Consider the following 15664-nt stretch of genomic DNA (forward strand, 5'->3'; position numbering starts at 1 on the left):
TTAAGCAAATAAACAAGAATTAATCTGATGGTGGAAAGAAAATAGGCAGTTCTCACAGGATCTTTAATTTAGTTCAGAAAGGCAGAAAAAAGTCAGCATATGGAAAAAGTGTGATATACTTAGATGAAAACTGAGGACACACCTTTCCTTACTTGCTCCAAGAGGGACCAGTTGTTAGATGCATTTCTAAGGGAAGTAATGAGTATTCACCTCTCCCTTTCCTGACTTTAAGTCTAGCTGCCTTACAGGAAAGCACACATAAATAAACAAAGTTAATGGAGCACAATACAGCCATAACTAGATGAAATGTAACGGCCTGTGATGTACACAAGGTCAGACTAGATGATCTAATGGTCTCTTCTGGCCTTCAACTTCATAAATCATTTCTCACAAGCAGCCTTAATGAACTAGTTCCCATTTTGGACCTGAGTTTCTCACGCCAGTTTCACTGTGATGGCAGAATCCTTGACAATTTCAGGGCCACAAGCAGTGCAAGTGGCTGGGAAGAGGTTCATATCTGGCATGACACACATGTCAGGAGCAGCACAATGTAGTGGTGCATAGGGCTTGTTTTTCATGTTTTGTTGGTCTGTTTCTGGATCTGGTCTTTGAGATTCAGTGTCCTGGCAAGCTTATGCCCTAAAAAGTGCATCTCTCAAATGACCTTATTTTGCACTCATTGTTAGTAAAGCCTGTGAGCTGGCACCTGCGTCAGTGTGGCCACACATGTACCTGAGTGTGGCGTTGGTCCAACTCCATGCTGAATGGACCACAAGTCCCTGTTGAACCTCTATGGAACAATACCCTAAAACCAGATATTTTAGCTAGAAGGATACTCTGCTTGAAGGTTGTTTGTCCCATTTGAAAAACAGTCTCATCGTTTCATTCACCAGTTGGCTACTCCTCGCTTCAGAGGCTTCGTGCAATGGAGAATATGCTTTTCTTCTTCATCCTGCCAAGATCTCCCATGTATTAGTATTTCTGTGTAGAGCGATTGACTTGTTAAGAGATTCAATTTCTGCAGGCTTCACAACAAAGACAGACGTCCAACAAGTTTGTTAGAAATTAGCGATCTCCTTTCATTCAAATTTAATCACAAGTGAAGTTTAACTTGCATTTGTGAAGGATGATGCATTCTGATATGGCTTTATGGTTACAAAAACATGTAATGATTTCTATACTGGAGCCAAAAGGATATCATCACACAAGAAGAAAATTGTCTCCTTGGTAATATTTAAAATACTTTCAAAACCAAATGCCTGGAATTGATGCTTTCCCAGCTCTGGAAGGGCATAGTATATTCTCTAATGTATTGGAAATTATACCTAAATGTAATCAGCAAAAGCAAAAGCACAGTTTATTTCCAGATGAGACCTTGAAATTCTGCCCTATTGTTCAGATATCTTTGTTAGACTTTCATCCTGTTAATTAATTATTTAACACAATTATCCCATCTTGCCCTCCATGTGAGTAAATAGGTGACTTAGTTATATTCAAAATCACAGTCCGATGCAGTTTGCTGACAACAAAAAGTCACTGCTAGATTGTTGGTTTATTTATATGTGCAGAAATAAATACATGCAGACTTATTTGTTCATATAATATAGTTCAAAAATTATCTTGCACTTACAAAAAGATTAACTGGGCACTTTATGCTTCTCATGCCATTACAGTAAATACATGCTGAATGCAACAAAGAGCAGAAAAATTTAAATAGTGTTCACAGTACTTTAAATAGACACATACGCGCATGTGTATATGTGAGTGTGTTTTTCTGTGCTGGTATAAAAGGCATGTGCTTTTTTAAAACTGCCAAAATTTATTGCAATTAAAAATTGAAGTATTAAAATGGATCAAAAGTAAAATAATTGTTTTCTTTCATAAACAACTGGTAAAATATTTAGTTCTATATTTATGTGACATACCACAGTTCCAGAATCCTTCTATGCATAAAATATAACCACAAAACCATCCTTAAATACCTTTTTGATTACTAATGTCTCATTTGATTTGAGGCTTGACTTCAGGCCAGTCAGCTAATTGCAAATACTCCTGGGGACTTTTTTGGGCTTTGAACAAATTAACACACTTCAATACGAGAAAAAAAGGCCTTGGGCTTTGGCACACACTTTGCACCACAACAGTGTGAGACAACACACTTAAGTCTAGGTTTTTTCTGCTTTCTTCCCTCTACAGTGTAAGGGCATATATGAAGGAAAGTGACACTCTGTTAGTTGTCTCCAAGTTTTTTTGGATACTTTAGTAGTGTTCAGTAACAATTGAAATGCAGCCTAAAACGTTAACAAGCTTTTTACTAGAAGAACAAGAGTCTTCCTGAAATGTATCCTTTGCCATCAACAAAGTACAGTTTTTACAAATCTAATCAGGGAAATGCAACACATTTCAGAAGAGATGGGTGAAAATCATAGTCCTGCTCTTGGATCCACATGTATGAATCTTGTTCTTGAGCAAAAGTGGATGAAACTAATTGAATTACCATTACTAGGCCTTCTTCTTTCAGTGAAGCTGAAATATTCTGGGAAAATTTAAGCAAGGAAGAAAAATGTTTGGTTGTGAATTATTCTTCTGGAAAATTTATACATATCTGCAAAATTTGTTATTAAGCCTTTTTTAAGTAAATTATACAAAAGCAACTGGAAATTAATTCTGGCCTGTTTTATGGATTTAATTACTCTTTTAAATAGTTTCTTTTCAGTGGTTTTAATAATCTGCAAATATTGAGAAGGAATTGCTATATGCTCAGTGTAATATTGCTGTTTTTCTTAAATCAGTATTTTCCATTAGTAATGTTCCCTCTGCTTTGTACAGAGACATTTTGACTGACATAAAGCAGATGAACTCAGCAGGCTGTTCCTATGTCCCTAGGAGCAAACAAAAACAAAAGGCCAATACAGAATAAAAAAAGATTTCAAACTGTCTTAAAACCAAATTAAACGCATTACTAGATGTAATGTGCCTAGTGAAGACCACTCAAGATTACCAATCAAACCTTGCTGCTTCTGCTAATCTAGTATTAGTTTTTGTCTTTCTGGTGAGACTATTTCAGATTCTGTGAAAAAATAATTGAGATTTTAATGAGGGCCACTGTCCTCTTGAAGGTGATTTCACAGACTGTTAAAGCCTTCTTGTTAATTAGAGGGAGCTGACAGGTAAAGATTAAAATAGAGTTACTACTCTGGGAAAAGCATGTTTTTCTCAGTGTAACAGTTTTTTGGTAGGAAATTTTCACTTGCTGCAGCTACAACTAATGTTTTCTCTTCAGTTCAGGTTTCATTTGATTTTCTCTGCCAGTGTTTCCAGTAATGTTCTAAACTATTATTTTGGTGACAGCTGAACGACATCTAAGAAAAACTAATTAGTACTACAACATTTAAAAATACACTTCTGTGGTTTTTTTAATGTGCCTTTCACCTCCCTTCTCCTTATTTATTTGTGCAAAGCAGTGTTTGACACCCTAGGCCACTTCTGGACTTGGCAAAAGCTAAAATTGGGAGGAAAGGTTGTAGACAGCTTTGTTATTATTTTGACAAAAGGTGCTCCAAAAGACGCAGTATAATTTGGGAGTCAACATGCTAGCTGGTTCCAAATGTTTGTATTGTGTTGTTTTCTAAGAACAGGTGTGCAGCTGTGCATGATATCCCTGTTTTCCTGCTCCTACTGGTGTCATTCTGTCTCTACATCAATCCATTCTTTTCTGGTGACAGGACATATGAATCAATACATAAAGCAGAACAAATGACAGCATACAAAACACAGGAATAAATATATAAGGTTTTAAAGGAAGTATTAATTTAAATTAGTGTGTCAAATGTGAGGATAATGGTGACCTGTCCTGCTCATAGCTTCAGAGACATGTCACCACATTTTTCTGTTTCAGATACTATGCACACAAGCATTTAGAAAGGCTGTTAATCAAAATGCATCTTCATAGCTACCTAATTTCTGACATTGGTGGTAATTTTTTCTCAGGCTTCTAACGTTCCTCACCCTTTCTCACCCTGTAAATCCTGCAAAGATGGACTACCCCACCTGCAATCCTCTACATCTACGTCCTCCAGTTCTTCTAATTCTTCATGCAGTCTTACACATGCTTTTTTATTTACCTCCCCAATCTCAGAGCTCAACACAGCCCAACAGAGAAGAAAAAGGGCAGTTTAGAAGAAGTCCACAAAAGCACCAAAAATAAACCATGGTCTTGCTCAACTGTGTTTCTGAAGAGAAAAAAACATCGGGCTACATGAACATCAGACTCCATCTTCCTCACAAAGAAATGACTAGCTCTGTTTTGCAGACAGAACTAGTGGGATTTACAAATTGTTTGTGTCAACCCAATTCTTTACATGAATTCTTGTAGATAGGTGATTTTGAAATGTTCTCTGTTGGCATAAGGCTCACTTGCCCTCATTCTTTTCTGCTATTTCTTAATTACATTATTCCCAATAAGCAGTCTAGGATCCACTACAGACTAAAATCTTTGTCACCCTATAAATTTTGTTTGTTTCTGCCTGATACACTGAGATAAACATCATTGCTACCAGAGGAGGAGCCATCCTCAATGTAAACCTCTGTTTGAAGCTCTCATCCAAAGAACATCTTCAGATACAACAGTGAAGTGGCTTTTATTTAATAGTTGGTGTATTTTTTTAGTTTTGTTTTCATTTTTAAAGATAATTATGAGTATTCTGTTTACTGTGGTTTGTACTGCATAGCAAGTACATATATCCAGCCAAGAAACAGCAGCAAGTTTTGTGGCTTTGGTTTAGTGGGGTTTTTTTAGGTTTTGTTCCTTTCTTTTCTTACTCCTTTAAATCATTAACGTATTTAATAATTTGGAAAAAAAATTTCCTTTGGAATTAATGTCTTAAATAGTTCTTTCCATCCCAGACTTAACAGCTTTCAGGAATAGACATGTTTCGTGTGTTTCAGTTTAGAGATGGACATCCAGTGGCATACAAAACACAAGAAAAAGTATACAGAAATTTAAAAGACGCCTTAATTCCAGTTAAAATGCCCAAAGTGAACATAAGTGTAAACCGTCCTGTTCATCTCTTCAAAGAATGTCACTGTTTTCCCATTTTGCATACTATGGAGACAGGCATTTATAAAGCCATATACAGTATACTGGCAAGCAGCTGCCCACATTTAATCTATAGTTTTGGAAGCTGTGGGGTGGGATCAGCTCACTGTATGAGACATCTGGGATGGTACTAACAATACCACCTGAAGCAGAGACCATTTCCTGCTCTCTGCAGCCTGGGAGGTTCAGGGGACCACAGCCAAGTAGCTCAGGGATCTGAACAGAGATCATACAATTTACAGCTTTTTTTTCACCTGACTTTTAATAAGGGAACCATTCAATTAATGTCACTTCCATTTGAGGACTTCAACCTGTCATTGGTACAACAAACACCCATCTGAGATACTTTGTTAAGCCACTTAAGGGGTAAGAGTTGAGCATCTGGGTAATCTCAGGGATAGTGACTAGATAAGTGAAAAGTGTGTGAGCACAAATTTTTCTCTTCTATTACTTTTTTCCTTTGTGTACACTTGTTAGTAATTTGCATATTGCTACAGTCACTTTCATTGCAGACTCCAGTTACTTCTAAGTACCTTTCATATGTGAAAAACAAGTAGAAAATAGGAAAGCATGTATATAATAATAATAATAATAAATGTAAAAAATGCTCATGAGCAAGAGAAAGAAGTAAAAACATGGACTCCGTTTTAATGAGGTTGCTGCATCTGAGGACGTTTAATTTAAGATTGAGTTTGCTTGAATACAGAGTCATTGTTTTCTAATTATTCAGCCTGAAAATTGCCTTTAAGAACTGGATACCCTGAAATAAAGAACAAGAAAGCCTCTGTCACCAGTAAGTTCAAATCATGTTATGAAATGTAACAAAGGTAACACGAATTTTTCTATTTCCACTTTTTTTGCATATATAGTTGAAACAATTCACTTGTGTTTTGTTGAACCTTGTTTTGGTTGTTCCTAGGGTATGCTTGTATTTTTCTATGTTTCATATAGCTGCTGGTTTTTCGCTATATTATACAACTGCATTGAAGTAACTTAATTTTTTTCTGAAATAATGTATTTTCTGACACCAAGAACTATTATCTTGATGTTGAGATGCAAGTAAACCAAAGCACCATTAATACTTTTTTTTCACATAGTAGCTTATTTTAAATCCTCATTTTAATGCTTTACTGAATATTATTACTATGTTGCAGCAATTCAAAAATATAACTACCAATATCCAGTCCTAACTGCATGAACTACTATAGTAACGGGAGGAATAAGCACAGGAGAAGACAATCTTTTCCCAAGCATACTACTGTGGCAGGTATCAATAAAGATGCAAGAAGCATAAGTCATTATGGTACTGGCTTGCAGACCTCATTTTGTGGCACCATATGCAACAGTAAATGCTGTGAACTGTGAACATAACAGAATCAGGTTCAAAAGAACTGCCAAGTAAATTGACCTATCTTCATGTTAACAAGTTTATATAGGTGTGTCAACATCAGTACAACAGTTACTTAAATAAGGAATGAGGAAATTAACTGAAAAGTTGTTAAACATGCTGCTGCTCATTCCACCAAATCATTCAGAGTGGCGTGGGAACGTCTGAACATAAATTCACCTCTTGCAAGTCTCATCTATTGTATCAAAGGAAGTTTCATCACTTACTTCTGGAGGGATGGAAAAGGTTTCCCCATAGATATTCGTTACAGACCTTCCATGGCTCACAGTCAATTAGAGCAGCAAACCACTGAACCAGAAAAAGAGTTTATCAGGATTTCTAAAAGTGCCAAAGCATGATACACAAAGCCTTCCTTAAAATGAATAAATAAATAAATAAATAAATAAATAAATAAGATGTAATGCTCAGCTAAGCAAAGCAATATAACAGCTTGGTCCGGACTGGCTTGTGAAAAGCACTTCTAATGTGAAAGTGTCAAGACGCAATCGAGTGAGATGCAAGGGTTTCCCAGTATGGATTAATAAGGCTCAAAGATCCCGCGCAGAGCCATGTACTCTGGTCTGAGGCACCCTTGCAGAACAGTTGTTCTATTGCTTTAGGAGATATCCAAAGATGGCACTTTCCTGTGAGCTTTCCTGGCACAGCTGTGACATTAAGGTCCTTTCCAACCCTTACTGTTCTATGATTCTATGACTTTGTGTACAGCCCAAACCAGGAAGACCCATACCTCGGTGGCAAATGCATAACATCACAGCCTGCACCTCACACCTCTGTAAATATAGCTGGTTTTCTAGCTGCCTTTGAATGCAATGCTTCCCGTCTCAGGGAAGGGAACCTGGCTGAGCTCCCTCTGCCTGGCTTACGGCCATGTTATTCTGACCTGCCAAGGTCTTTGCCCCATCCTGTGACCAGGAATACCAACCACGATCTCCTGCAAAATAAAACCCCTTAGAAGCCTGCATTTCTCTGAGAGCATGGGCCTGATCCAGCCCCCAGTATGGTCAGGGGGAGATAGATCAATCTCTCCATGAAAAACAACCTTGTTAGCGGTTCTAATTTAGCAACCAAAGATCTGTCTTTTTACTCACTTGGTGGTTCTGCTCTGTTCCCTCCCAGGCACAGAACATTTCCGATTTGGAGAATGAAAAAGAGTTAGTTGCAGCCCTCTGCACAAATTACTACCCAATGAATGCAGAATAATGCATGCATTAAAAGTAGTACTCTACTGTATTTATTATGTATGTATTGATGTGTGTTTGATTCATTCTATTTTAGAGGCACTGCCATGGTAACTTGTCTCTTTTGACAAAGGTTTTATGTCAGAGCAGACGTGGAAGATGTAGAAACTGAACTTTGGGTAGCCAGTGAGATGAAGGCTGCCCATCATCCACCTCACCAAAGCATCACTAGAAGACACGCCAGTTTGTCCATCTCTGGGCAAGTGTCCTGCATTCCAGCGAATCATCAACTGTGGCGCAAGACAGAATCAAGACAGCAGCTGGCAGTGTCTTCTTATGGTAAGAAGCAACAACTCTGTGCTGCATTAGTTTCCGGGATGCCAGCTGCCCACATAGGTTTGGTCACTGGCATGTTTTTATGAAAAAATAACAGAGTGGAAGGGTTACCTTGATCTGACAGTGTTATTCACTGCCATCAGTAACACGGCAGGTAACCAAACAACCGGAAAGATGTAATGCCAGGACCACTTTGCTGCCTTTCACTACTACTACTGTTGTTTTCACTTCACGTATAACAACAGTTTTGCTACCATTTCAAGGTGCTGCTACAGACTGTCAGTTTTATGTTTTGCGGGGCTGGCCCCAGCATGGTTTCTTATTCTGACATGAGATTGTCTAATCCTTTCCCAAATCCTTTCTCATCACACCTGCTCCCCTGAGCACTCCAGGTTTTTGACCTCTGAAAGGCAAAACAACAGCAGGGTTTGGTCCTTGGGCAGGGTCCCAGGAGACATCCCCGTTACTCATGCCGCAACCCACGGTCTCTGCTGGTTTGGGTTTTATGGCCCCCACTGCCACCAGCCCTATTAGTTTTATGCTGCTAATCATGGTAAGACCCAGGTTGAGCATGATGCCACAGATTTGAAATCAATAATATTTAAGTCCATTGGTTGTGTTTCTGGAATTCTAAAAAACACATTGACTTTGTTCAAAAAGAGCCAGCAACCAAATTTGCATCATGTACCATTCTGGCTTGGGAAAGCCATCTCTGAACCCTGCCCTGACTCACATTCACAGGAAGGTGTTCAGCAGCAAATCTAGTCTGAAAATTACTGCTAAGCAACACAGATGATGGTGCGATAGGATTTTGCACGCCTTGGGAAAACTGCGTGACCTACAAACTTCACTGATCCCTACCCCGCTGCCTAGCATGGAAGACGATGTGGTTGTACAACACAAAGTGAGCTAAAAGAGCACTGGAACAGTTTGCAGAGCACCTAGTTCTTGCCAGAGGGATTAGACCCCCGCTGGTAAAAAACCAACATTTACTGCCAACAGGTGTTATTTTAACCAAGTGAAGTGTATATTTATTTAGTGGCCTCTGTGGTATCAAAGGCATCGTGTTTACTCTCCATCTGTTTTCCCTCATCTAAGCCTCTTCAAATTCTGGATTGCTAAAAAAGACTGGTGCTAATGACATTTGTCAATATAATTCCCCAAATCATAAAACTGCAAAAAAAATCAGCAGAAAGAGATGACCCGAGTTTACAATGGGTTGTTTGCAGAGACATTTTTTCTTGTGTAACAGCTTGTAGGAACTGGAAGACAGACTGCCAAAACCCCCATGTTTGAGCATGGCAGGGGGAAAGGGGAGCAGGGGATATGAAATCCATATGTTTGTCTTATTTTGCCTCCTAAAGACTTGCCGTTCCCAGCTGTGATTTTTCTTGAAACATTAATTATAGGAGCTGGGGATGTCAGCAGTACTCTCAGTAGACTAAAGTGCTGAAAAAACCCACCCAATGAATAAAAAGCCTGTTTTAGAAACAGTGATCAGCTACAGCATTAGGAAAATGCACTGGTGGCATGCATGAGGAAAGCAGGACTGCACCTCTGCCCACCCTGCACTGCACTGACCGGGGCACCTCACAATGGGTTTGTCCATGCACAGTGTGCCAGCTTCCTAAACCGACCTCAGTAAGAGTGGTGGGAATGTGTGGGGCCCAGGAGGGTGTGCCTAGAGCCAGCAATGGGGAGGCACACAGCCGCAAATACTGCTGGTGCTGTGCAGGGTGTCACCTGCATGAAGAACACATGAGTGAGAGGTGGTGTGCCTCTGAAGACAGTTTAAATAGTCTCTGCGACAAGGTATATTGGTTCTTCCTTTGTGAGCAGATTTAATTGTTGCAATAAAAGCAGGATAGGTATTTCATTGTTTGAATCTCAAGACCATTAAAGCTACAAAGCTTTGCCACTGGGTGACTTATCAGCTGCTGTGCCAGGGAGAAGCTGGGATGATGCCTCATGGAGAGAAGGGGAATGGCTGGGGCCTGGGATCTGGTCCCCTCCTGGCACAGGGCTGGGATCCAGCCAGTTCTCTTCTACCAGAACCCCAGCTGGGGGCAAGGCAAAAAACTGCACAAGGCACCCAAAAAATGGCCAAGAAGAAGACACAGGGCCAAGCCCAGTCACCAGCCATCTGCATGGCATATTACAGGGGGCTGCCTGAGTGGCAATGAGAGGCATCCCCCAGCCAGCAGGTCCACGCAAATCGGAGGGTGTACTCCTAAGGAGATGTGCCATAGTCTCTAGCAGTAGACCATGCTTCACAGCCAGCCCACTTGCTAGCTCTGATGCCATAGCAGCATGAAGATCAAGTGCAAGCAGCTGTGTGCAGGGTGTTCGTGATGGATGGGATGATAGGTGATTCCAATCACAGTGATTAACACTTTTTCCGACTCACTCAAGACCAAAACCATTGCACACTCAGACCTTTGCCTCAGTGAAATTGTGCTCCCTCCCTCCTCCTCAAGTGTTGGCCCTGCGTTGTTCCAGAGGCTGTAGGAAAGAGTGAGGGAGGATTAGAGGCTGCAGGATGCCCACAGCCACACACACCCTGCTCAAGATGGACATAGATCCAGCCACCTCCACAGCACTCCATGGGTCTGTGTTACCTTACTGCAGATGGACAGGAGGCTTGTTGTCAGCAGTGGACCAAGCATTTGCCAGCAAAGAGGAATCATACCCATCACCTCTATCAGGATGCGGACACCCAGAAATCCAATCAGTGCAGCCACTTGGGCACAGGGATTTGGGGCACTTAGTTGCCAGGACTCTCCCCAAAAGCCACATGATCCTGAGGGCTGTGCTCTCCCTTGCAGGAACACCCATGCTGTGGCTGGTCTATATTCCCATACTGCCACGTCTGAGGGGAGAGGGAAACATTTGTGTTGGGGCTGTAAGAGATGAGCATGCTGAGAAGAAACCTTCACATGTTGCTCCTTGGTAGATACCACAGCCTTTCGGCACTGCTTAGGGGCTTGTAGATCACAAGTTCATCTCTTGTCAGCTTTGCAGGCTGGCTGGCTCCCACTTACATGGTTTTTCCCCTCTCTACTTCATGGACTATAAATACTGTTCACCTACCGCCACAAGTACTGAGAGCATCTGCTATCTTTGCAGTATCAGGACATAGAAATTAAAGGACATTTACAGGTGTGAAAACCAGCTGGCATGGAACTGTCTGAAGTTGACAGCCTCTGCCAAATTTGAAGGCTCTGCCCTGGTAATGCATGCCAGGGAAGAAGAAAGTTTCAATTTAAAGAAAGTGCTGCGAGGACCAGGGCTGGTGGCACTTTCTAGAAGGGCAGACAGAAAGGTGTTCTGGAGAGGAGATTTTTTTTTTTCCCCTTTGATTAGCCATCACAAAATCAGATGTAAATTGGTTTCATACTGTGAATGAGAAGATGCTAAATGCCTTGTCAGTCCTGTTGCATCCCCAACCCCAAGAGAAGGACTCGGGTTACCCCAAGCAGAAGCCTGCCCTGGAAGTTACCTGTGTCAATATTCCCATTCTCTGCTAATCACCAATAAATTACTTATTTATTCCCAACAGTTTCTAACTGGGCTAGCTGGCAAACTCAGATGAATTAATGCGGCGTCAGCTCTGCCCATGCTGTGACACACTGAACAGCACTATCAGTTTTTATGTATTTAAACAAAGTGTTTCAGAGAAAAAAAATAAAATATCAGGATAACAGAGAGGCAGACCTGGACCTTCTATGAGACTAGCAGTCATTGTATCATAACAATGCACTGCTAGGCTTGGAAACATATTCTGTATGGAAAGTACTCAAAATACGTGTAAATAATTTGTCAAGTGTCTGTTTTATTTGTCTTTAAGGTTAGACACTGGGACAGCAAAACTACATGGCTAATATTTACATCACATTTTAAACAAGGTTTTGCTCACTCTCTGGTCTTAGAATCATAGAATGTTTTGGATCAGAAAGGACTTCAAGATCATCTAGTTCCAACCCCCCTCCCATGGGAAGGGACACCTTGCACTAGACCAGGTTGCTCAAAGCTCCGTCCAACCTGGCCTGGAACACTTCCAGGGATGGGGCAGCCACAGCTTCTCTGATCAACATGTGCCAGTGTCTCACCACCCTCACTGTAAAGAACTTCTTTCTGATATCTAACCTAAACCTCCCCTGTTTTAGTTTGAACCCATTACCCCTTGTCCTGTCACTACAGTCCCTAATAAAGAGTCCCTCTCCGGCATCAAAGAGTCCCTCTCTGTCATCCTTGTAGGCCGCCATCAGATACTGGAAGGCTGCTATGAGGTCTCCACGCAGTCTTCTCTTCTCCAGGCTGAACAGCCCAAACTCTCTCAGCCTGTCTTCATACGGGAGGTGCTCAACCCACCTGACCATCCTCGTAGCCCTCCTCTGGACTTGCTCCAACAGCTCCATGTCCTTCTTATGTTGAGGACGCCAGAACTGTACACAATGCTCAAAGTGAGGTCCCACTAGAGCAGAGGGGCATAATCACCTCTTTTGACCTGCTCGTCACGCTTCTTTTGATGCAGCCCAGGACACGGTTGGCTTTCTGGGCTGCAAGTGCACACTGCTGGGTTATCTTCTCCCATCCATCTTTTCTTTCCTTGTATACCATTTAATACAAAGAGCACAATCTCTTCTGTTCTCGGCATCCTTCTTAATATGGGTCTAGGCTGAGTTTTAGCTCAAATTGTGGTACAATACCGCAAAATATGTGGTACATGTTTTGCATGATGTGACTATCAGCTCAAGAAACTAAAGCATTTGTTTTTCCACACATCTCTTGTTCCGCTTATGACCTTTCTTTTTAGTATTTTTTATTAGTATTCTTCATTGCATCAATGACAGAAATAGACCCAAGCCCTAAAATCTTCAACTCTCAAAAGGCAGTTGATGCTGAAGGAAACCTGAATGTGTTGTGCAGATCAAACCACCCTCAAGGAGTCAAAGCACAGGACTCCTCACTTAGAAATGAGTTGGGTGATTCTTTGGGTGATTACTTCAAGTATTATTCATTCTTTCTTGCATGAAGTCTTGCCTGTCAGAGCCTATGGTTTATGACAAATATTAGTAAGCTGCTTTGGTAAGCTAACCTATGAGCTGGTTTAGAAAAGTATGCCTGACCTTCTCCTAATGACGTTCAAGATTTCTTTTTCTCTTTTCAAGGGTTGTCATTCCTCTTTGTAACATAAACTTTCTCACTGATTTAAAAATAAATTATTGAAGTCATTAAAAAATACTAATGGGAGTAATCAATAGGCACTGTGAATTCACTTTTAAAATAACACAGTAATCAAGATGATTGATTACTGTATGAAGCATTTAGCACAAAGCCTTCTTTGTCATGAAATCAATTGTGGAAGTTTGTTGAGCCTTAGCAGAAGCAGGCACATGACTTGTGTTGCATATTCCCTCCTATGGCATTTCACAGCTCCCTGTGGGTTTTAGGCAGAAGGTAGGTGCAGTATGAGCTAGTGGGTCTTTGGCTGCTGCGAGGCTGTGTAAGGCTGCAGCTGAGCAGCAAGCGGAAGGGTGTGAGACTGGTTGTGCACCTTGCTGCAGAGTGACCTTAAACAAGCTACCAAGTTTGATACATTTTGAAGCATCGGGAAGCTTGTCAGCCTCATTAATGGGTCTTCTGCAAGCCCCTTCTGCAGCCTGAACTAACACCTTTACCCTTATATTTGGCGTGAACAAAAGGCAATAAAATCAGCAGACAATAGCCTTGACAAGCCATTGTGTTGAGGTTGGGCTTCTGTTCTGTGACCTGGTGCATGCTGCAGGGCCACACGTGCCGGGGTGGGAAAGACAGGAAAGCACACAGAACTCTTCCTCCTTCAACCAGGGATGAACGCAGGTATCAGCATACCAACACCTCCTGCCTGCCTAAAGGACCATCTGGGAAGGCTGGGATGAGCTGGGGAGCAGCTATAGGACACTGTGGATAGGCGAGGGGGCTGCTGGGGAGAGGAAGCTCAGACTGTAGTCTTGGCAGGGCTGGGCTACACAGGAGAGGAACAACTAACCTGCCATGCTGAAAAAATAGTGTACTGCTGAGGCTGTCCATAGGCTTAGCTGGCTCATCTGGCCTCATGATGCAGAGCAGTTACGAGTGGTAATATCCAGTCCCTGCTGCTGCTACATACACCCAGCCTTAAGAATCCCTGGTGAAAAGGAACAGTGGGGCAGGTATGTGTGCTGTCGTGCCCATGCTGCAGGGACTGCAGGGTGATGCTTACACAGACTCAGCGCTGGCAGTTTCTGCAGCTCTTGCTGCTGCCAAACAGGCTTCATAGCAAACAGGTGTCTGCAGCAAGATGTTTCATTTTGGGATCACAACTCAGCCCACCAAGTCTGGCAGGAATCCGCTTTTACCATGAAAGCAGGTAAGGCAGTTCCAAGTCACTGGATGAACACCAACTGCCAACAAATCTTTCTAGTGTGGTTCAAGGATATTTTCGCAGCTTTGGACAAACTTTATCCTGAGGCTTCTTCTCAGTGGATTATTTTCCTTTGACCTTCTGAATGCCTGTAGCCAGCTCATCTAATCTCAAAGGGGTCTCCTGCCAGAGGGAAGCAGACACAGCTACAAAGTGGCTCTCATATTGTTTTATTCTAACCTTGAAGGGCTTGATTTAGATCAATAGCTTGTGGAGAGATCTTTAATGAAGTTGCTGAACCTTCCTTTGGATGTCTAAGCACTCTGCATTCTGAATCTTAATTATGTTCTTCAAGGATCTCAATTTAATGCTGTATTTGTTCACAATATATTAATTCTAGACTCACATGAGTTACAAAGAACAAACTACATTTTTACTGGGGCTGTGGTTTGAGGGACACTTTTAGCAAAAGACAGAAAATATGTATACGCCTGTTTCTGCTAGAAGATAAACAGGTATCTGCTAAGCCGTATCCCCAAATGAAAAAGCATTCAAATAGGATCTTAATTTGGAAAATGAAGAATAAAAAAAGATTGTCATCACATTCAAGTTGGGTTTTCCTTTGCCCTGTTACTACGTGTCTCCTCTTTCATCAACTACAAGTTCAGTGACCTGTTTTTTATTCAGAGCTTTCGAATGCAAATATGTAATGTGTGTATGCATACCAAACAGTTCATTATTTTCATCCTTTTCTGAAAGAATGGAGGTAAACAAGGGCATTTAAATAAAAGAAAACAGCACATGAGACTTCATGACATTTTTAGGGCTTTCAAAGTAATAATTTTATCTTTCTTTTGGATGACATTGTTTATTGTAAGACATCATTTTTATTAAATACACTGTAATACAAGAGACTTTTCATGTCATGTTGAGAGAAGCTGGTCACATGATTCACAAACAAAACTTTTTAACACTGATACCTAAGCATCACTTTGAAATCAGCCAAGATGCAATGAAAGTTTTAAAGCAATGACTTGTTATAACAAACTGCAAAACAAGAACCACTAAATAGTTCCACGTAGACATCACGTTAGGGGTTAAAAAGAAAAAAAAAAAAGAAAATAGAAAGGAGAAAGATAGCTCTACACACCAGGTCACAGTTTGGTGACAATATAGAGGTTTATATTTATATGTAGATATCTTCCTCTTTACCAAAGTGACAAAGAGAGCGATATCTAGAAATATATATACATAAAGTA

Source organism: Strigops habroptila, chromosome Z, assembly GCF_004027225.2.
Source record: "Strigops habroptila isolate Jane chromosome Z, bStrHab1.2.pri, whole genome shotgun sequence".
Classification (NCBI taxonomy): Eukaryota; Metazoa; Chordata; class Aves; order Psittaciformes; family Psittacidae; genus Strigops; species Strigops habroptila.